The 22,097-nt window shown below is 37.0% G+C and overlaps 1 long non-coding RNA gene across 1 annotated transcript; it reads right to left on the reverse strand.

The window, feature by feature from the left end:
* Window positions 1-2,269: 2,269 nt before the first annotated feature.
* Window positions 2,270-20,227, reverse strand: LOC134476762 (uncharacterized). The gene is made up of 3 exons (XR_010048560.1): window positions 20,088-20,227; window positions 3,097-3,223; window positions 2,270-2,902 (listed from the first exon to the last, which is right to left on the reverse strand). It is a non-coding gene; the product is annotated as an uncharacterized LOC134476762 (long non-coding RNA).
* Between the last annotated feature and the right edge of the window lie 1,870 nt (window positions 20,228-22,097).

The raw sequence follows: 22,097 nt of genomic DNA on the forward strand, positions 1-22,097 counted from the left end.
TTTCCCCAGTGTGAATTCTATCATGTTCTTTACAAGCAGATGCGTGACTGAATGCTTTCCCACATTTGTTGCATACATAAGGTTTATCCCCTGTGTGAATTCTTTCATGTATAATAAGGTTAGACTTTTGATTGAATGCTTTCCCACATTGGTTGCATACATAAGGTTTATCCCCTGTGTGAATTCTTTCATGTCTAATAAGGATAGACTTTTGATTGAATGCTTTCCCACATTTGTTGCATGCAAAGGGTTTCTCCCCAGTGTGAATTCTTTCATGTTTAATAAGGTCACGATTTTGACTGAAAGATTTCCCACATTGCTTGCATACAAAGGGTTTCTCACCCGTGTGAATTCTATCATGTACTTTACAAGCAGAGGCTGTAATGAATGCTTTCCCACATTTGTTGCATGCAAAGGGTTTCTCCCCAGTGTGAATGTTTTTATTACTTTGACAGCCACTGAGTTTACTGAATGCTGTCCTACATTGCTTGCATTCATATGGTTGCTTTCCAGTGTGAAGTTTCTTATGTTTTTTAAATATATTACTGTAAGATAATGCTTTTGCACATTTTTCAGTTATATGATGTTTCTCTATACCATATTTTCTAACAGGTTTTTCAATATTGGATGAAGAAATAGAATTATTCTCATAGTGTTTTTGTACATACGAGTTTCCTGAATTGTGGTTTGTCTTGGGGGTTTGAACACTGTTATGTGTTGTGTGGGCTTTGACACTTTTGTTACCTACAAAAATTTTCAGCCCAGAGTGAGTTTTTTCACTAAGATCAGATCTCTCCTCCTCATATTGCCCATATTCACAGGGTCTCTCTAAAGTCTTCCTCATTTCATGCTTCCAAAAGGACTGGAAATCACTGCAGGTCTCTACATCTTCATTACATTTATATTGCTCCTCTTCAATTCTCAAATAATTGTCTTCATCACATCTGTGAAGAAATACAAAAAAAGATATCAATCACGATGGAAAAGGCTCCACATTAGCAATAATTTTTATGATGTCAAATTTAGTTTTATTCCTGCTAAGTAATTCTGATGGTTAACTGACTCACTGCCCTACAGGACTGCTTTCAAAATACTATCCATTCTAAAAATTGTTACTTTTTTTTTTTTTTTTACCAGGGATTGAACTCACAACTGCATGCTTGCAAGGCAGACACTTATGCCCCTGAGATAAATCCCCTGCTCCATTTAGGCAATTTTAAATTGTTATGTGATTCTAATACTTAATATCATTTTAGGAGACTGGTACAAATGAATAGCAAACATTGATCATTTTTTTTAGCTCTTCGTGTCTTAATCTCCCCTTTGTCTATTTAGCCTGATCATCTTTCTCATCTACATAACATAAGGATTTCTGGTAATATATTATCTCTCTTTACTTTCACTTCTCAAATAAGGTTTTAATTTCTCATTTAAGAAAAAACCTGAGTTGTGGCCAGCGATTTAGCTCAGCAGCCTAAGGACCTGCCTGGCAAGCATGAGATTGTGAGTTCATTTCTCTGTACCAAGAGAGAGAGAGAGAGAGAGAGAGAGAGAGAGAGAGAGAGAGAGAGAGAGAGAGAGAAGAGAGAGAGAGAGAAACCTGTGATATTTCCATTTCTATGTCTGAATTACTTCACTTAAGGTCCAATACTTCTTGTTTCTTGGGAAATGATATCATGGTTCCCTTTATAGCTTTTTTTTTCAACATGGAGTAAAACACAGGTCATAGAATGAACTACATTTGCTGATCTATTATTTGTTTTGTTGAGAGAGATTTTTATTGACCATCAACTTGCCCAAGCTGAACTTCAAGTTATCATACTGCTGATTCAGCTTCCCCAGCTGCTTGGATTGCAGGAATGCACCACCATGATGAGCTAACTTCATGTTTTCTTTACCTTGGCATCCAGTGATGGGCATCTGGGATCTTCTCAATGCTTAGCTACTGTGAGTTGATTCTTGTATTGGATATTGTAAATGCCTTTTCATGTGCTTTAACAAACAACACACTCATGGTTCACTAACATTTGATGATTTTAATGTATTTGACAATATACTGAGAGAATCATTACACATAATGACACAGTATGACCCACTCAACAGTCAGGAGGTAGAGGCAGGAGGATTGCTCTGAGTTTCAGGCCATTATGGGCTTCACAGTAAGTTCAACGTCAACCTGAACTACAGTATAAAATCATGGCTCAAAGATTTAAAAAAGGATATCATTGTGGATGTACATGTGAAACAATATGAAACATGTTGTTTTAATTTTCAGACCACTGAATAGTTTTTACCATGTTTGTATTTTATGTATCCATCAACAATGTATGAGGGATTTTAAACATGAACAGCTCAATATTCTATAGGATATTTTCAGAATACTTATTGTAACAGTAGAATTCATTTTCATTTTGAATGCTAATGCTATGTAAAAATAATTCTAGATCATGAAAATCTCAGTATTCACATGTATACATAAATGGTATTTTGAAGATGGGTTTTTATCAACTTTCACAATCTGTTCATTTCCTACATATCAGAATACAATATTTAAATTTATTATCATACATTTATATGTTGTTGATCATGAAGGCCATTTTTTAACTGAGACATTAGATAGTGTTATTTACTACATAGCATTAGAATTACCTCTGATTCTTATATTTCAGTATGTTTCTATGGATTCCCAGATAATACAAAATAAAATCAAGTATATCTCTTGGTATTTTTCTGAAGTTAAATAAAGTATAACATGATTTCATTTCTTCAAGTTCTTTGTTGTAATATTTATGTCACACACTGACAATTAAGTAATGTCCCATTCTCTTATGTTTCAGTCACCTTATATTACTTGAGCAATTTTTGTCCTCTTCCTTAATTTGCTGATTATTCCATATTCTTCCTGTAATATGGACATAGAAATAAAATACAATTACTATAACTGTGCATTAAAATATCACTGATTTGATTTACACACATAGTATAGTATAATCAGACTTGAGATACTCAAGCAAATGTTATTATTATCAAATATATTAAACTGTATCAATGAGCAATAATTAATGTTGTTAGTATAAATAAACATGTCATCCTTACTTGTTGCAATAATATTCATATATGTTTCCCACACCACTCTTCTGTAGAGCTTCTTTTGGGATGGAGTCAGCAAGTCCCACTCTGCTGGGGTGAATTTCACAGCTACATCCTCAATGGTCACTGTCTCCTAAATAATGACAAGGGTCCTGAAGTTCAGTCACATACGACCTGATATATCTCAGTTCATGTCATAAATAATCTAGCTGAAATTCATTCCTTCAAGTATTAACTGCATTTCATGGTCATCAAAACTCAAGTACATTCAAATATAGGCACCCAGTAACACTGATGCTAGACTATGACACACTGCCAAAGCAATCACAGAACTGTAGCATGGCTTATCCTGCAGGGCCACCAATAGTGTAGTTTTTCACTTACTTTAAAGCAGAGCTCAAAGAGTGAGCATGCAAACCACCATTCGCAAAATATTGGTTATTCATAACACTGAGTTTGTCTTTCTTATCAATAGCATTGTGGTTTTGAATCTAGATTTACAGATAAATATTTAGTTGAATATGAAAAGAGATTTCTGAATGATTAAAATTTAATGACAGAAAAGTTGTATTTCACCATTCTATAGACAAGGAAATAAGGGAAATATAGTTATAAATCTATAGCTCAGGGATACTAAATTATCTCCTTGTACTTATATACTGGAAATTCCACTAGGGTGCAATGGAAGATAATGTGGGAAAAAAAACATATATGAAATGCTTGAAATGGAGTGAAAATTGAGGAATAGCAAAGTAACTGGTCACTAAATAAAGAAGGAAGAGTTCAGTACAGAGGAGTAGTATATGCTTGTACTCTTAGAACTTGAAATCTTGATGTAAGAGGGGTACCAGAAATTTCATTTTTGCCATGCATACAGTGTCCAGCCTGGGATATGTAATAAGGACAGTTCAGACTACAAAGTGAGGCCATTCATCAAACCCCCATACCAAATGAATATTAAAATTAATTCACAGTCATTGACAAATCACAACTTTGCACCCAGGATATATCTCAATGGTAAAAGCACCTGTCTGACATTTGCAAGGGCCTGAGTATACTTTCCAGTACCAAAAAGAGAATTCAAGTGCACCTTTGATTAGTTTCAACAACTGTAGACGTAAGTTAGAGAAAAAAAGCCTACAAACATTGAATATTTGTGTGCAAGCAAACATTTTGCATAATAAACAGGAAAACATTTGACATTCAACATTCATATCAGTGGACAAATGGATCTCAGGAAAGGAAAACAACCTTCAATTCATCTACATGGAAGTAGAATATTATGTCACAATTCAGCTGGCATTGTGCTTCTAGGCAAGAAAGCATAATATGTTTCATTTACATTCAGAAAGAAACAGGTATGTCCCTAGAAATCTGGCCTGCACACTATTGTTGCCTATGTGCATTGGTGAATTATTGAAATGGGAAAGAGAAACATGAATTACTGTGCAATTTATACTGAAAAACACTCAGTGCAAAACTCTTCTGAAGAAAATCAAGCAGCCATGAAAATTAGAAGAATTTGAAATCTATGAAAATTGGAATTAAACAAGAAAACATTTATTGGGAACATAATACAAAGATTTTACATAGAGTTATGATCAATGAGCACAAATCTAAAAGTAAACAAAATTTATGTGACCCAGCAGAAATAATGAATAGAAAAGAAAATCTAACTCACATTTGTGAAAATAACCAAACAATATTGAACTGTGGAAGAAAAAATATTTAGATTTATTCTTAAATTCCACAAACTCCTTTTCTATGGAGTTTATGAAAATCTACACACAAGTGAATTCTTTCTAATGTCTACAAAATATTTTGTTCTATGATTCCTTGAAATACACGTGATTCTTTTCAAGTGAAATTACAGACTCAGAAACTGTGACAAGAGAATAAATGAGGGGGGCTGAGAAAATGGCGGCTTGCTAGGGGATCGGGTGGAGAGTCTCTCTGGAGAAATCATATTAGAAGCTAGAATATCACAACATGGAGAGGGCCAGACAAATGGGTAACAATTCTGATTAACCAAGACAGCACACCTGGAGGATTTAATGTCGTGCTGAGACTGTGAAGGCTGATAATGGGAGGCTGCAAATCCCACGCCTTTAAATCAGCGAACTGACCCATGGACCCAACAGGAAAAGCTGTGTTGGCTTTTGGTCACTGCTGGAAACTGAGACCTGGGAAACCGAGAAGCAGCCAGGACTGCCCCTCTGCACCAGAGGAGATTGTAAAAGGCTCTGGAGCTGTGGAGCTGAATGCTGTGCAGTTTTCTGACCATTCCTCACTGTGCGGGGAGCGCGGGGAGGGTGGGTGGCATGGTGTGTGGTGGACCCGAGAGGAGGACCTGCACTGAACCCTGGTGAGTACTGGGGACCCTGCAGCTGCTGGGGTTGGCCAGAGAACATCTTGGAACTGGGCAGTGCCCGCCACCACGGGGACATCAATAACACTGAGAGTCTGGCAGCAGACATCTTAGAGTTGGGCAGAACCTACAGCTCGGTGACATAACCGAGTCCCCTGTAGGGAGGTCTGGTGGAAGACATATTGAAATTGGGCAGAGCCTGATGCCGTGCTGGCTTCAGCGTCATACAGAGAACTAGTGGTAGACATCTTGGATTTGGGCAGACCTGCTCTCCTGGTGCTCCTGTCACAGAGAGGTCTGGAAGAGAACAGCTGGGATTTGGGCAGAAACCTGTGTCATAGTGACATTAGTCAGCTGCTTCTGGTACAGGGAGAACTGGCAGAAGCTACTGGGGCTAATCTAAGCCTCTACTTGGGGCCCAATAAGCAGATACAAAATAGTCACAACTCAGTGACATCCAGAAAGTACAGCCTAATTTACGGATTGACTGGCACAGAGGCTGGAGCCTAGCCTGTACCGCCTCTGCATCCCATCCTACCCCAAATAACAGCAAATTGGGGAGGACAGCAAAAACTCAAGCCAGCACATTTCTGAAAGGCCCTAAGCAATACAGAGAGGGCCAGGGACCCCAAGGACACTCCAGCCTGAAAGAAACCAGAAACATGATAAGAGATAAAAAAAAAAAATCTCCAGCTGCCCAACATGAGAAAATAAACCCAGGAGAAGTAAACACTGAAGAGAACAAGCACAGTAACCATCCAATACTCGACACAGCATCAGCTGAAATTAAAAAATACCTTTATGAACTCATAGATGATTTTAAAGCTGTACTCCTGATCCAAGTGAGGCAAGATATAAAGAGACTAATTAAAGAAATGACAAGCCCCGCCCAAGAGAACACAGATGGAATAACTGAGGAAATCAGAAAAGAAAGAGAAACTTCTGAAGAAGAATTTAAACATAACTTAGAATACATGAAACAGATCCAAAGAGAATACCAGGAAACTAAAAACTCCATTGACCACCAGCAAAATATCCTGACAGAAACTAAAGCCAGCCTTCTGAATCTTGAAGACAGATTTATGACATATGATCGTGAAAGAAAATATAACAAGCGACCAGAAAGAAACAATTCAAAGGCTAGAAGATGACAAAAAGATACTGACAGAATATCCTGACAGAAACTAAAGCCAGCCTTCTGAATCTTGAAGACAGATTTATGACATTTGATCGTGAAAGAAAAAATAACAAGGAACCAGAAAGAAACAATTCAAAGGCTAGAAGATGACAAAAAGATACATAACTTAAGAATAAAGAATGTGAGTGAGGAAGCAGGAGCAACCAAAAATGAAATACAAAGAATATCCACAGATATATTAAAGCAAAATTTCCCATGTAGAGCAAACAGAAATGATATTCAGATAAAAGAGGCATATAGAACGCTACCTACCTACAACAAAAACAGATCTATGCCTAGACATATAATAATCAAGATTCCAGAAATTCACCAAAAGAACAGAATATTAAAAGCAGCCAGAGAAAAGATGCAGATTACCTACAACGGGAAAATTATCAAAATAACAGCAGACTTATCCACACAAAGTCTTAAGTCAAGAAGGGAGTGGGGAGAAATATTCCAAGTCTTGAAAGAAAATAATATGCAACGAAAGCTCATATACCCATCAAAATTCTCTCTCAAAAATAATGGAGAAATAAGATGCTTCCAAGACAAGGAGGAACTGTGGGAGTTCGTGGCCACCAATCCAACCCTACAGAGAGTGCTAAAGGACATTCCAGAGAAAGAGAGGAAGGGATACCAGGATTCCAGCAACAGTGGCAGAGAGGCCTCAATGAATGGGGCAGACAGTGGAATGAGGGAATAAAGTGGACAAATTATAGCAGAAAAGTGGAGTAGCAGACATGAGTCAGAGACTTTAAGCTATAGCCTTTAAGATAGACAGCTCTGAAACACTATTTTAAAAAGGCAGAGGTCATTGTTAATGGTGTATAAGGATTTAAAAGACACAGTAGTTTTATCGCCATATTTAGTTTGAATTTAATTTGTTCTGGTCTGTCCACTCATGTCAGATTTGATGGCACAGACATCCTGACCTAAAAATAGCAGGTTATACTATGGTAACTATCCTTATTTTCCTATTAACTTAAATTGAAATCCTGTATTACTTACATTGTCTTACTATGACTGATCTTAATTGAATCCAATTCATAAGACCACGGGTTTGCCTTGGCTGATTTTATTTGAATTTGGTATGCTTGTTAGTATCAATCCTAAAAATTGAGGCAACTACTCTGAAGATGACAAGATGTAAAGGATATCCATACTGGTATTAACTATTAGCAGCCCTCAAATCCTACAATGCTTTCAAAGTTAAGTTTTTATAAAAATAGGTAATACTATGTTTAACTATAATAAGCCGGTGTTGTGGACAATTCTATTGAAAATAACAAGAGAAAACATAGTAACTATGGAAGATCATTTATATTGTGGTCTTATATGTCTTATCCATTGCATGCTTTTTCTAGGAAATTGTTTTTCTATCTTGCTACGACTTGGTTTTCCCTATAATACAGAGAGGATAGATAGATATATATGTAGAAATTCACACATGAATTTTTTAAATTATTTATGGGAACAGATTATATAATGCAAGATGTAAGGGACAGATACTCTGAGGAAGAGATGCTAAGAAACCCGAGGCTAATCTTGTAGCATTATGATATAAATTCTACAAATACTATTGTTCGCTGATTAGAATGACATTGGACTGGTTTCTTGAGTTCAATTTCAGCATATGTAGAGATGGGGACAGCTATCACAAAGAGAATGAGAGATGCGATGGTGGTTATTATTGTCTTCCCTAATGTTAGATCTTGAAAACCTAGAAAGCCTTCATCATCCTGTAATGATTTGATTAGTTCTATAATATGCAGTAAGTATATAAAGTGGGTGAAGATGGGGACAATTATTTGTAAGAAACTAGAGACAGTTAAATAGACAGCAAAGATCTCCAGTGGACTTGCTTTGAAATCTGTATTTCTTTAAAGGTTTTTTTAAACTGTTTTGTTCTGTTTTGATATGTTTAATCTTACCCTTTTTGAGTTGTAAAACAAATGTGTAGGACTGATAACCATATTACTGAGCATTTGTTTGATCATTGAGCAGAACTGTTTGTAGTGTCACTTTTTGAATGTCATTCTAAATACTTTAATTCTGTAACCTGAGCAGCTATTTCTAAGATGACAATATGTAACTTATCAACCAGCAATTTCTTACCGTTTGTTTTTCCTTAATTTTGTATTATTTCTAGCCCCTTTTTTTATCTCCATGTATTTTTTTGTTTCCTTTTCCTTAAATAAAAAAAGAGAATAAATGAGAATGTACTTTGGCATTGATTCACATATCAGCCCTTGTGAATGACAGTGAGAAATGATTGAATTGAGAAATACCACAAAACCTCACAATATATTTCTATCTGCAATTTATATTCTAGTTTCTAAAACTTAAAGGGAATAAGTTAAAAGAATCATCTCCATAAAAGAACACAATGTACACTTTTTAATATTTCCAAAGAATTGTCATGCAATTTGAATTGTAGTTTCTAAAAAATTTAAGGGAATAAGTTAAAAGAATCATTTCTATAAAAGAACACATTGTACACTTTGGAATATTTCCAAAGAATTGTCATCAATCATGCAATAATACTTTCTGATCTGAAGGTATTTTTCACATGGTTACCTTCATTTCTTGCTTAAGACACAGTGGTGAAACTTTCTGAATACACCTGTGACTCTTTCACTATTTTCATTAAATCTATACACAAAATCTTTGAGAACAAGATTTTCTTTAAATGTTTAAAACAATAAATTGCAATACAGGTACTAATTGATTTGTATCTGTTTATCTGTCTTGAGATATGAAATGTTTAGACAGTTTACATATTAGATAGTAATAAACAAACTACAGTTACAAATATCAGTGTAACAAATTCAGAACTAACAGTTGTGAAATTTGAAGTTCACCAAAAGGAGAACAGGTCACCCTATCAGGAGAGGACAAATTATCAGGAGAACAGGTCAGATTAAAAGGAACTGAGATAACAGGTGTCAGAGCTGATTAATAGCTAGACAACTAGGTAATCCGCAAATACTCTCATGATCCGGAGAGCAGTGTTTATTATGTGCACACTGATAATATAGGTTAAATATTAAGCTATGCAAAAAGACATACCTCAGTGCCATTGATTCAACAAAACATACTCAAGCTACATTAGCTTGATTATATTCCACATGTACAATCAGCAGTTATTTAGAAACAAATATCATTCCTTAATACATGTACCATATAAAGAGCAATCAACTGCATAAACAGAAACAGAATTGAAAGAGAAAAATCAATCATTTACAAGTATATATTTAAGAGTTCAAAACATCTTCATCAGTGACTGACAGCTCAAGAAGACAGAGCAATCTTTAAGGTCACACATAAATTCAACAAGATAATAATTCAAAGCAATATATCAGATGGATTCTATTGAATGGTTTATCACAGAAAAACATACCACAATATTCTCACCGCAAGGCAATAAGTATCCACACGTGTAAACCAGATTCAACACAGCAATACAGAATGTAACATAGTCAGTGGAGTGGAAGTCATGCAAAGCAGGCTCTTACACAATAGTGGAATAAAATTATAAATGAAAAGTAGAAAAAATGAAGAATATCCTTAGAATGAGACATCAAAACACAAATTTTAAATAATGTTTCAATAAAAAGCTTAAATAATTAAGGATTTCACAATACATGTCAATGAATGCGCATTTAGAATTATTTCAGTTCCTCAAAATTGATGTCTCAAAACATATTAAAAACCAGTGAATGCAGGTACTGGAAAAGAACATAGACTTCCATTGTAGAACGTTAGAGAACACAGTGCAGAGGGAAGCTCAACAGAGCAGCTGTGAACTGAGTGCATGGCATCACTCTGCATGGCAGTCTTTTGGAAATCTGAGACTAGGGACAGCAGAGCACATAACAGGCCCATCCCTGAGCCGCAGGAAGCTAAGTTTCCAAAGAGAACTAGAGCAAATTGCTGTAATATAAAAATGTTAATCACCCCACAGGAAATAGGATATTCATTGCTCTATATTTGAGCAGATTCCAAAGAACAATAGAGAAGAAACTTAAAAATATTAGAGGCATTACTTAGTAATTAATGTAACTAAATACATAAATATCTGGGGAAAAAGTCAGACATTGATGTCAGTGGACACAGACAAGACACAAGATGAAAAAATTGCCAGAGTAAGTTGGAATGCACACAAATATATTCACTTTCAAATAAGAGTCTACATGGTGAAAAAATTAAAGTTTCAACAAAAATTTAATAGAATTTATAGGATAATATACCACAGACAATATCTCTGCATTGGAATAGAGATATGTGCCATGTAAATATGTATCAGGTATCAACAACTGATTTGGCTTGCAGCCACCATGAACCGCAGCCCAGCCTTGCCCGCTTGCCTTGGAGCCAACTGAGTGTGGACTGAAACCTCCAAAAACTGGATTGAACTCACAACTCTGTGCTTGCCAGGAAGGCACTTATGCTGCTGAGCTAAATCCCTGGCCAGAAGAAACTTGAATGTACTCACCAAGAAAAAATGTTGGAACCCCAGGAGAACATGGTGGATAGAGAGCAGCAGCTTCAGAGGCTCTCTGAGAAACCGCACTTAAAATCCAGGAATGGTGCCGGGCAAGAAATCCTAATCAAGGGAAGATACACTTTGCCAACCCAGGAACAAACTAAACTAACAGAAACCAACTGGAAACACAATCCTAGTGATATAACAGGAACAGATAAGGTCTCAGCATGGAAGCTGGATTTGCATTTCCTGAAGCTGCTGCTGTGTCCCAATTGCACAGCAAGGAGAGAGCCACAAAAGCTCTGAGAGTGGAAAGCGATGAACGGAGTTGAGAGCAGGACTGGCTGGGGGCCCTGCATTGACCTGCGGTGAGTGAGAGGAACAGGGACCCTTCCACAGAGTAGGAGGCTTCAGCAAAGGACATACTGGGACCAGGCAGACTAGCCAGAACAGGTTGTTGCAGTGACTTCAGTCACATATTCCCCTCTGAAGCGAGATTGTTGGGGAGTTCCTGGTCTGTGTGACGCTGCTGACTAAGACCCGGTAGGCTAGCCCAAACCAGGTCCCAGTGCTGGGAGGTGCACCCTAGCAGTGAAGCCTTCAGTAGGTTGATCTGGAGGGGAGGGCCCAGCATAGGCTCCCAAGGTCTCTATCTCCCTAGTACAATGCAGTGGGCAGGAACATCTAGCTGGCGCAATTCAAACAAAAAAAAAATTTTTTATCGGTACCTGGGATCGAACTCACGATCGCCTGCTTACAAGGCAGGTGCTTATGCCACTGAGTTAAATCACCAGCCCAACTGTAACCAACAAAGAAAGAAACTGGGCATTCTATATTTGCTTGTATAAAAGGAACAAAAAATATGGGAAGAGGGAGCGACAAGAAAGGGTCCTCTGCACCCAATCCTGAGAAACATGCAATATCAGACATGGCACCAATAGACACAAAGCGCTATCTCTGGAGCCTTATAGACAAGTTAAGGAATGAAATTATTAATAACTTGAAGCAAGATATAAGTAAAATAGTTAGGAAAAATGCTAAACACCACCCAAGAAAAAAATGGAAGAACAGATGTTGGAATGGAAGAACAGAAAAAGAGGGGAGAATTGTTTGATAGAGAAAATAGAGAAAACAGAATATGTGAAGCAGGTTCAAAGTGATTACCAGGAAACAAAAAACTGTATCAAAAACTGGCATAACAGCTTGAAAGAAACTAAGGATAGATTATCTGAACTGGAGGACAGATTTGTAATATGGGAGCATGAAATGAAAAACTTCTTAAAAATAACAAAATACGAACAGCAACAATACAAAGGCTAGATGATTAGAGGATCTATAACTTAAGAATTGAGAACATAAAAGAAGAAGTAGGGACACAAACAAATGGACTACAAAAGCTATTCACAGAAATAATCCAAGAGAATTTCCCTATGTTAGCAACTGGTAAAGATACTCAAATGTATGTGGCATGCAGGAACCCAGCCACCTAGAACCCAAATAGAGCTACACCCAAGCATATAATAATCAAAATTCCAGAAATCCAATATAAGAACAGAATATTAAAAGACATCAGAGACAAGAAACAGAACACTTACAGGGGAACACCCATCAGAATTTCAGCAGACTTCTGTGAACAAACCATCAAATCACGAAGAGCATGGGGGGAAATAATTCAAGATTTGAAAGATAATAACCTGCAGTCAAGATTGATATATCCTGAACAACTGTCCCTAGAAGGTGATGGAAAAATAAGGTGCTTCCAGGATAAAGAGGAACTAGGGCAATTTGCAACCATCAATTCAACTTTGCAGACAATACTGCAGGATATTCTAAAAAAGGAAAATACCAACATTTCAGAAATAGTGGCCGAGAGGCAACAATGAATGGAGCAGAAAGCAAAATGAAGAAGACAAGCTGACAACAAACGACAGAAAAAGAGCTCAACAGAAATGAGGTAGAGAAGATCGGATGGTAGGAACAGCTATTTTGCAGAAAACAAGACATCATCAGAGCTAGTGTTGATTCAGTATCATCTTGTTTTGAAGTCCCATTAAACTTGTATTCTTCTGTCTCGATTGGGCTTGAAAGGTTGTATCTTATTGGATTTTATTATGTATGATAATGTAAGTAAAAATTTTTATAGACAAGAAGATTATACAGAAACCATTGTTCTTTTTCTTTTAATTGGTTCTAAATATCTGGTAATAATGTCATTCTCTTGAATGGATTTATAGTGTCTTGATATGTTTGGTGCTACAGTATACGAAGTTATACTCAAAGATTTCAAGGAAAGAGACACTACGGTAACTTTTTTTTGTGTCAGCATATCTTGTGGTGAAACACTATTTTGCTTAAAAGGTTATGTTTTGACCTGCGCTGTTTCTGTTGTTATGCTCTTTTTTATCTCAATCCCCTTTTTAAAAAAAAATTATTTATTTTTTCTTTTTAATTAAGGGAAAAATAAATAAAAAAATAGCAGGATACATTATAGTAACCTACTTTGATTTCCTATTAACTTGATTTGAAATCCTGTATTGCACTCACGATCTTCTTTTGACTGATATTTCCGTATTCCACTTTGCTTGATAGTACCAGTTTCGAAAGTATAGGCAAAACTCTGAAGACAATAAGCTTCATTATGATGCCCATTCCGGTTGACTATTATCTTCTTTTAAAGTCCTGTAATGTCTCCAATGCTTTGGTTTTATTCTTTACTGTTTTATTCAATTTTATTGTAACTGGCAATTCTTCTTAAAATAGCAAGAGGCAGTATGCTAACCATTGTTGATCACCTTGTATTTTGTTTTTACATTACCTATTATTTCCATCCTTTTGATTTGACTGACTCTGTTCTGATATATCGCATTTGGTTTTATTCTCTTCAGAAAAAGTAATAAGAACTGTGGGAGTAATAATGCCCAAAATGTGTCAAAGAAAAGAAAAGAAAGTGCTCTAAAGTTTATAACTGCATATATGTTTAAGTGTATAAGATAGATAACCATATTACTGAGGTTTTTTGGATCACTGAACAAAACTGTTTGCACTCTCACTGTTTGAAAGTCCACTTTATATGCTTCAATTTTATAACTTGAACAACTATTTAAGAAGAGAATATGTAATCGATTAACTAGTGATTTATTACTGTTTATTTTTTAAATTTTGTATTACTTGTACCATTTTTCTATTTTTTTCTCCTTAAATAAAAAAAGAAAAAAACCAATTGATTGAAATTATGAGCATTATATCACATGCAATTCATACTGACATAATTTTAAAAATATGAATACCACATATGAAACATATAAAAAGCACAAGGTGCATCATTTAGCGTGTCCTTTTCAACAATGTACAGTCACTATCAATGAAGTATAATAATTACAGGAGCAAATGGTGCTTCTTTCTCTGCACACAGAGAAAAAATTGTTATACAAGATCAGGGATATAGCTGAGCAGCACATTGCTTACCAGGCAATGTGGCATTGTGAGTTTGATTCCCTGTTTTAAACAAATTACATGTACATGTGAATGCCCTACTTCAGAGATTAATTTGTGTTTTTAAGAGGCAGCCACTTTGCAAGTTGTCCTTTATTGTATTATTTCACCCTCTGTTATTTAAATTCCTATCATAACATCCAACTTTAATCATTATAAGGTATAGAACCTAATGTATTCAACAGTTTATTCATTTATTGCATGATTCTAGATGTAAGACTGTAGTTTACACATGCCTGGAAGGCTCCTAGTAATTATTTTCATCATAGCCATAGTAATATGTATTTTAAAATTTATTGATGTTAAACTTTAAAAAAAAAATTCTCATGTGATTTTTAAACATCCTAGAAGGACTTAGAATTCTGAGGGTGTGTTCATTGATTCTGGAATTCAACAGCATTACCATGAAACTCAATGTCGAGGATGCTATTTGTCTGCTTGAGGCATCATATTAAACTCTCATTTTATTTGTCATAGTTAGATGTCCCTGGCGTTTCCTATGACTCGGTTAAGATATCCAACAGTGTCACTACAATGGATTCAAGACTTATGAAAACTAAACCTAGCTGGAGAGCAGAAAGAAGGCTGTGTGCAGTGTCCCACCCTCAATTCTGGCCCTGTGAGAAGACAAGGATTCAGCATGTAAATTTTCTGTAATAGACCTTTCCATCTCAAGGGATGAATGCTAATCTCTTGTGACTTACTAATTTTTTCAAAGTAAATACTCAAATCTGCATGCCTGATGCCTAGAATTCTACTGTCACAATCTGAGTGTTTGAAGGCATTGAGGTTATTAGGAAAGACATGTATGCGTGTGGCTTCATGTTGCAAGGAAACATGACCCACAAGATTACATCTGGTGCATGAACCCTGCCTCTCAGGCTCTCTCTCACTACTGAAGAATCTCCACTGGAAGGTTGACGATTTGATTCTGAGAGAATGAGCAACCTGAAGCCAATATCATAAGGCAATGAAATACCTATGCCCATCCACAAAAAAGTAAGAGACTTGTTTTCCCTTATTATTCAAACCAGGTCATATTTGTTTTTGTCAAGCACAGAAAAGGGAGTCATTTGCCATGTGCTATAAATCAGTAATTCACAAAGAAGTGCAGAGCATTAAAAATGGACTGGGACATTCATACTATCATGAGACACACCATAATAATCACTACAAAATAATCTTTATTTTGCTAAGAATTCCCTTCACAGATATTCTTCATACATAGTAATTATTTTCTGACCCTCTTAAATCTTTGCAGGAGATAAAGAAACATTTTATCAGTAAAGCCCTATAACCACTGGAATCCCTTCTCCAGAAAGAAAAGATTCACAAAATTATCTGTATATTAGACACAATCATTCCAATATTCTGCAGCCTGTCCTACTTAAGAGTACTATGTCACCCTCATGGATTTAAAGCAGTAATTCATATCATGAAAAATCAAAAAATGCTCAAATCTTATTTTAAGTGGAATAATTAATCACAAAATACACAATGTGCTTTGCCTATTTTTCCTGGGCAGTTTCACCTCTCCCATTCTACTTGAGTGAAGGTCCTAGGAATTGAATCTAGTGATTTTCATGCTCTAGTCACCTTATTGAACAATTTCTGTATGCTCACACAAATATGCATGTAGTCCATACTCTAATAAAGTCCTAGATACGTTGGAAACTCCTCTCCTTTTAAAGAGATGAAACTCCTGAATATACAAATCCTTCTGATGATAAATCACACCACTCAATTGAAATTATAAACCTTAAGCTGTGTTACAGAGATGACATTAAAAGTTATATTACAGAAACACTTGTAGAGTCTAACTATAAACTTAACATCAGCCTCTCAGCTCAGGTCCACTAATTTCAAATTTCCATTTTATCCTCTTGTCTGGGGTATATAGGTCAAACAGTATGACCATATGGGGCCACATCAGTACAACAATAATAAAAAAATCCAGGGAAATATAGACACAAAATACCCAGAGTAGTGTTCACATTTCCAAACAGGATTTCACTGCTCTCCTGATAGAGCTGCTCAAGAGAAACAGGTGAATACAGCTATCTAAACTGGAAACAACTGGGTAACCGTGGCTCCTGTTCTACAGGGTACAAAATTGAAGGCTGGAAGAAATAACACAAAAGAGATATTTGAGTTTCATAAGGAAAATGACTTGATCAAACTAAAACTAAGGGACAACAAAATGAATTGAATATGCACAAAAAACAAATCTGTTATTGCAGACACTATCATTAAACATTAGATGTTTTTCAACCTGCTGAATACAAATGCTTTGATATGTATTTCAGATATAACAGAAAGAGAAATTCATAATACAACACTAAATGACATGTAGCTCACTGAATGCAGCACACTGTGAATCACTGTTGTTCACCCATGGTGTCCTTTTCCAGAGACCAGAGACTCATCTCTGTATCCTCCAACATGAGCATATAAACTTCACATTGAGCCATGTATCGCTAGTACAAACTATGTGTCAACTTAAATATTCAATATAAGTTTACACTGAAACATTTTCTCCTCATTAGCCAAGGGCCCCATGGACTTTATAAAAGATAATTTGAGATGGGCATAAACTTTCAATATGCATCTCATATTGAAAAAGTTCAGTAATCCGGGGTGGCCTTGATTTTTAAGCACTCCTAACTTTCTGAGGAGGCTGGAATTAAATTTGTGCATCACCATGACTCAGTGTTGTTTATTTTACCCCAACAGTGAATTCTTGGTGAAATTGGGTGACATGAAAAAAAAAAAAAAAAAACACTTATCCAGGCATGGCAGTGCATGCCTGAGACTGTAGCATTACAATGGATGATGTATGAGGCTCTGAGCGTTAAGTGTGAACTAAAGAAGGAGACCTAATTCCCTCCAGCAAAGCAGAGGCATAACCATCACCATCAAAGCAGAATATTTCTGTCATCCCCTCACGGGCAGTTGAGCTAGTTAGAAATATTACATCCATCAGAAATGGCTAGGCTCTGGAAGGCCCCCACAGAGGATGAGATATCTGGTGACTTTGGAAGAGACACACAAACCACATGCTGTGGACCAGATCTCAAGATAGATGACAAAGAAATACAATCACACCCTTAAGTATAATTCTTAGGGATTAGGGATGCATCACCTTGAGAAGACAGGAGTTGCCATTTTAACCACCTACAGAAAAAGTGACTGATCCATAAAGAATGCTAGCTTGCTATGTGATTCAATTCCCCGTTTATCTCTGATATAGTCAATTTTACCTGAGGAGGAAAACTGATTGTTTGACCATAGCTCTTTCCCACCTCATGCCTGCCTGTCTTGTGAGTTATTGATCAGCCTTTAGACTTGCCTCATCTCACTGTTTTACATTATAAAAATTCCTAGAAAATGCAGAGTCTTTGGCAACTCACATGGGACCCCTTCTGTCTCTCTCACAGAAGCATTCTTTCACTCAGTAAATACTTCTTCTCTTAACCTTTGTTGTGCCTAAAACTCATTCTTAAATTTAAAAGAACATGAATTTCTGCTGGACATATAAGGGTAGACAATTTCATTCCCATATATCAAACTCAGCAGTCAAAGTGCTGGCAAAGACACACCTCTTCTTGTGACCATGTGCAAAGTAGTAAGACGTCATCTCTAAATGCCAAAAAAAAAAAATTATTAATTAAATCTTTTTTTCAAACTTTGCAGGATGTTAATAAGGGCCAGCTTTCTAAAGTCAGTCACTGGACAAGAAGAAACAACAAATGTATCTTAAAATCTTTGGTGTCCAAAAGAAACTCCTTCCCATGTTATTTTAGTTGTGATGCCCAACATATTTCAAAACCTTCAATACCAGGGTTCTAAGTACCTATCTTACCTCATACATGATTAGGAGAGCTGATCAGTACATATAGAAAAAGTTTTTATCCATGACTAAGTTTCCCTCCTTTCTATAGGCCTGTGAGCTTTTTCCTACTCTCAGACCTACCACGCAGACAATCCTCCAGTGCTGTCACAGTAGTTCAAGCTCACCTCAGAAGTCCTTTACAAAGCTGGCTGCTGATTGGGCCTCCCTCCTCATGCCCCTGCTCTCTCATTTCCTTTCCATCATGTTGGCACATATTATTAAAACTTTTTTCTTATTCTTTAATACTCATGCAGATCCTGACCATGTGAAGATACCTCTACTTCGGTAAAACAGTCCATGTCATTGTTCAAATTTCTTTTTGAGACAAGGACTCATGATGTAATTCAGAATGTCATGTCCTGGAACTCACTTCATGCCCCAAGCTTGTCTTAAACTTGCAAGGATCCTCCTGTATCAGCCTTCTGAGTGCTAGGATTAAAGCCATGTGCCACCACACCCCACTCACTGCTTCAAATTTCAGGTCAAACTAAAGCACAACCCAAATGTAACAAATTTTTTCAGTTATGAAACCTACTTCCATTTCCACTCTCATTTTATCAGATCTCTACATCCCTGTAGACACCAGTTTGCTGTTTTTCTCAGTGTGGGATTAGCACGCAGCACCTACAGGAAGTTGTTCTCAGCAAAAAATTTCCACTCAGGAACTAATGCATCACCATCCCCCAAATACCTCACAACATTCTAAACTTTAAGAAAACCATTGCTTCAGTAGTTCAATTGTAAAAAAGTATTTATCTACTTACCTTATAAATAAGGCACTCGCTAAAAAATGGCCTGAGATAAAGTTGCAAAAGTAGTGGCTGGGATAAGAATTAAAATCAGAATAGACCATGACCTAGGACTTTGAACTTCACAATAAATTGCAGATTCTAGTCTACCAGAGTGACTTGCAGGCACTAATTACTAAACTCCTGGGGTAACAGAAATGTAAACACAAACATCCAGTTTATCTCTCAAACCTGTTTCCTATAGACCCCACAGGCTGAAGAAAAGGGTTGGAGAACCTCAGCTCAAAGAATTTCATTTTCTGGGTGCAGTGACACTGGTCTGTAATATCCTCACACTGGAGACAGATGGAAGAGGATATCCTGGATCTCATGGGCTGGCCAGACTACAGAGATACACTCTGTATCCAAACAATAATAATAAAACATAAAAGAAAAAAGAAAAGGGAACAAAGATGGAGATCAATTTTAAATCCATAGAGCCAGGTGTACTCTCATGGCTCTCTGTCCATGTACAAAACATTCCCAAAGTCAAGCAGCTTTCTCATTTTAATTTTGGTTCCATAACTCATAACACACAGTGCCATGAGATTATGAGTTCTGTTCATGCCATAACATCACTGCGAGTGGAAGCCTCACATAAGGAATTCAATTGATAGTGTTTTCTCATTTTGAGGCCAGAATTCATGTTTGCCTCCAAAGAACTGCACTCCTTAAACACAGCTGTGCCTGGGGCTGTGCAAAGACACTCTGGGTATACAGGGGTTCTGCCCAATACCATTAAGACTGGCCAAAATTCCATCCCATTCCCAGCTCCAGTACCATCAAGTTACCATTGTTATGCTTGAGGATTTCCAAGGATCCTTTCCAGTTCTCAGTAAGAAGTCACAGAAACTTGACATGAGCTCAGCTCCAGGCACTCAGCACTGAACTCCCAGTGAGCACTTCTACAAGAGGGATGGGAAGACGCTCCTCCCCTGGCCCACCTGATTGGCCCTCCTACCTTCATCCACCTTTATCAATAATTGGCTCCTGGGCCCATCTCTCTTCTATGATGTCACCCTCCCCTGCCAGGATTCATAGTTTACTCTTGGCTTTTCAGTGCTGTCCTTGGTTTCTTTAAAGGTTTAGTGCTCTCTCCTGAAGCTGGGTCCCAAATATAACCAGGTGAATGTCCTGTGGAAGAACCAATCCCTTGAGAACAGCAAAGTTTATTTGTCAAGCTCAGGCTGGGACAACTTGGCACAGGTAGGGGCTGCTGTCAGGAATAAGGCCATAAGCTTTATTGCCCAGAAGTTCACAGGGTCTCTCTCAGTCTGCTCATTTGCATTAAACTAATTTTTAGGCCTTCTACCAAGAGAAGTCCATTAGAGCATGAATGAAGAAACTACACATTAACAGTAAGAGATTTCTGAGAAAAAGTAAAGATAAAGGAAAATCAAACAGTCCAACTGCTTCAGAAAAGCTTTACACTCTATTCAGTGTCATAAATCATAACTAAGTTTTGAAGATAATCCTTGCCAAGCATAAGCTTCACTATTACTGCTGAAAAAGGGTACCGCCCTTGATCCACTAAATCACTTCCTGGTATTGAGTGTGGGATAAAAAAAACCACTTTAGATTGTGTAATGGATTAAGAACTGGTGGTCAACTTAACACCAGATGGATTACATCAGCATGACATTGATTGAAGATGCTCCACCTGAGGAAAGTTGCAGGATAAATAAGTGGAGAAGAAGCGGTGCTGAAGCATTAGGGCGTTATTGCATTGAGGTATAGTGGGTTCTCCTACGAGTTGCTGTTTGAACTGTTGGTTCTCCTGGAGAAACTTTGGTCCTCACACCCAGCATTGCTTCCTGGCTCCAGAGGGGAAGACATGTGATGCTTTGACTTTAGGATTAAATCATCATGCTCCTTCCTAGCACGTACCCAACTGTGCTTGTTTGGAGGAGCTCAGGGCCTCCGTGTCACTGAGGATGGCTTTTGTGCCTTTCAAGACAGACCTGGGCTTTTTTGTGAGTGTGACTTCTTGGCTCCAGTGCAGAACCCTCATCCCACCAGCACAGCTCCTTCATTCTACTGGCGTGGACATCCTGGCTTCCACCACTGACCCTTGGGATTTCCTGGCATAGATCCATAAAAGAGACTGGGGTGAGCCTTTCTTGTGGGCGCTGGACCTCCAGTTGGTCTCATCAGAGGCATTGTCCTGAGTTCGGGGTTTATATCTGGACTCGTGTAGGACATTACTTTGGGATTAAGCCCTTGACTAAATATTCTATGTCTTTGGTGTTGTGGATAGGTTTCCTGCATTTTCCTGTGTTAACTCCCCGTGACCATTATAAAAATACTATAAACTCCATGTCCTGATTCTAATTGTTCTCAGTGTATAGCCCCTAACTACAACAGACTGTAAGTGGAAACATTTTTGGCAAGTATGTATATATTTTACTCTAGAATCATTATATTTTTGTATTAACCTGTTGCCTAATTGTTGACTTCACTTCATGTGCAAGATCACTTTTGGCCAATCTATATATTTAAGATCTAAAATATAGAAAGTATATATATATATATATATAAAAAAACCTAATGAAGCTGAAGTAGGAATTTCATGTAGGAAATGGTACCTGAGTTGGGATCATAGAGCCTGGCACAAGTTCCAGGGAAAGGTTTTTTTTTTTTTTTGTCTCTTTAATCAATGCTGCCAGGAACATAGGCCCTCAATTGTGCAGACACTACCTTCTCACAGGTAGCTGCTTGACTGTCGTTTCTCTTCCTTCTTCCAAACTAAGTTTTTTTTTATTTTCCATTTCAATCTTGCTGTCTTTAAGCCCTTATATTTA

The sequence above is a fragment of the Cavia porcellus genome, unplaced genomic scaffold (genome assembly GCF_034190915.1).
Source record: "Cavia porcellus strain 051 isolate PalLab524CR breed Dunkin Hartley unplaced genomic scaffold, mCavPor4.1 scaffold_7, whole genome shotgun sequence".
NCBI classification, from domain to species: Eukaryota; Metazoa; Chordata; class Mammalia; order Rodentia; family Caviidae; genus Cavia; species Cavia porcellus.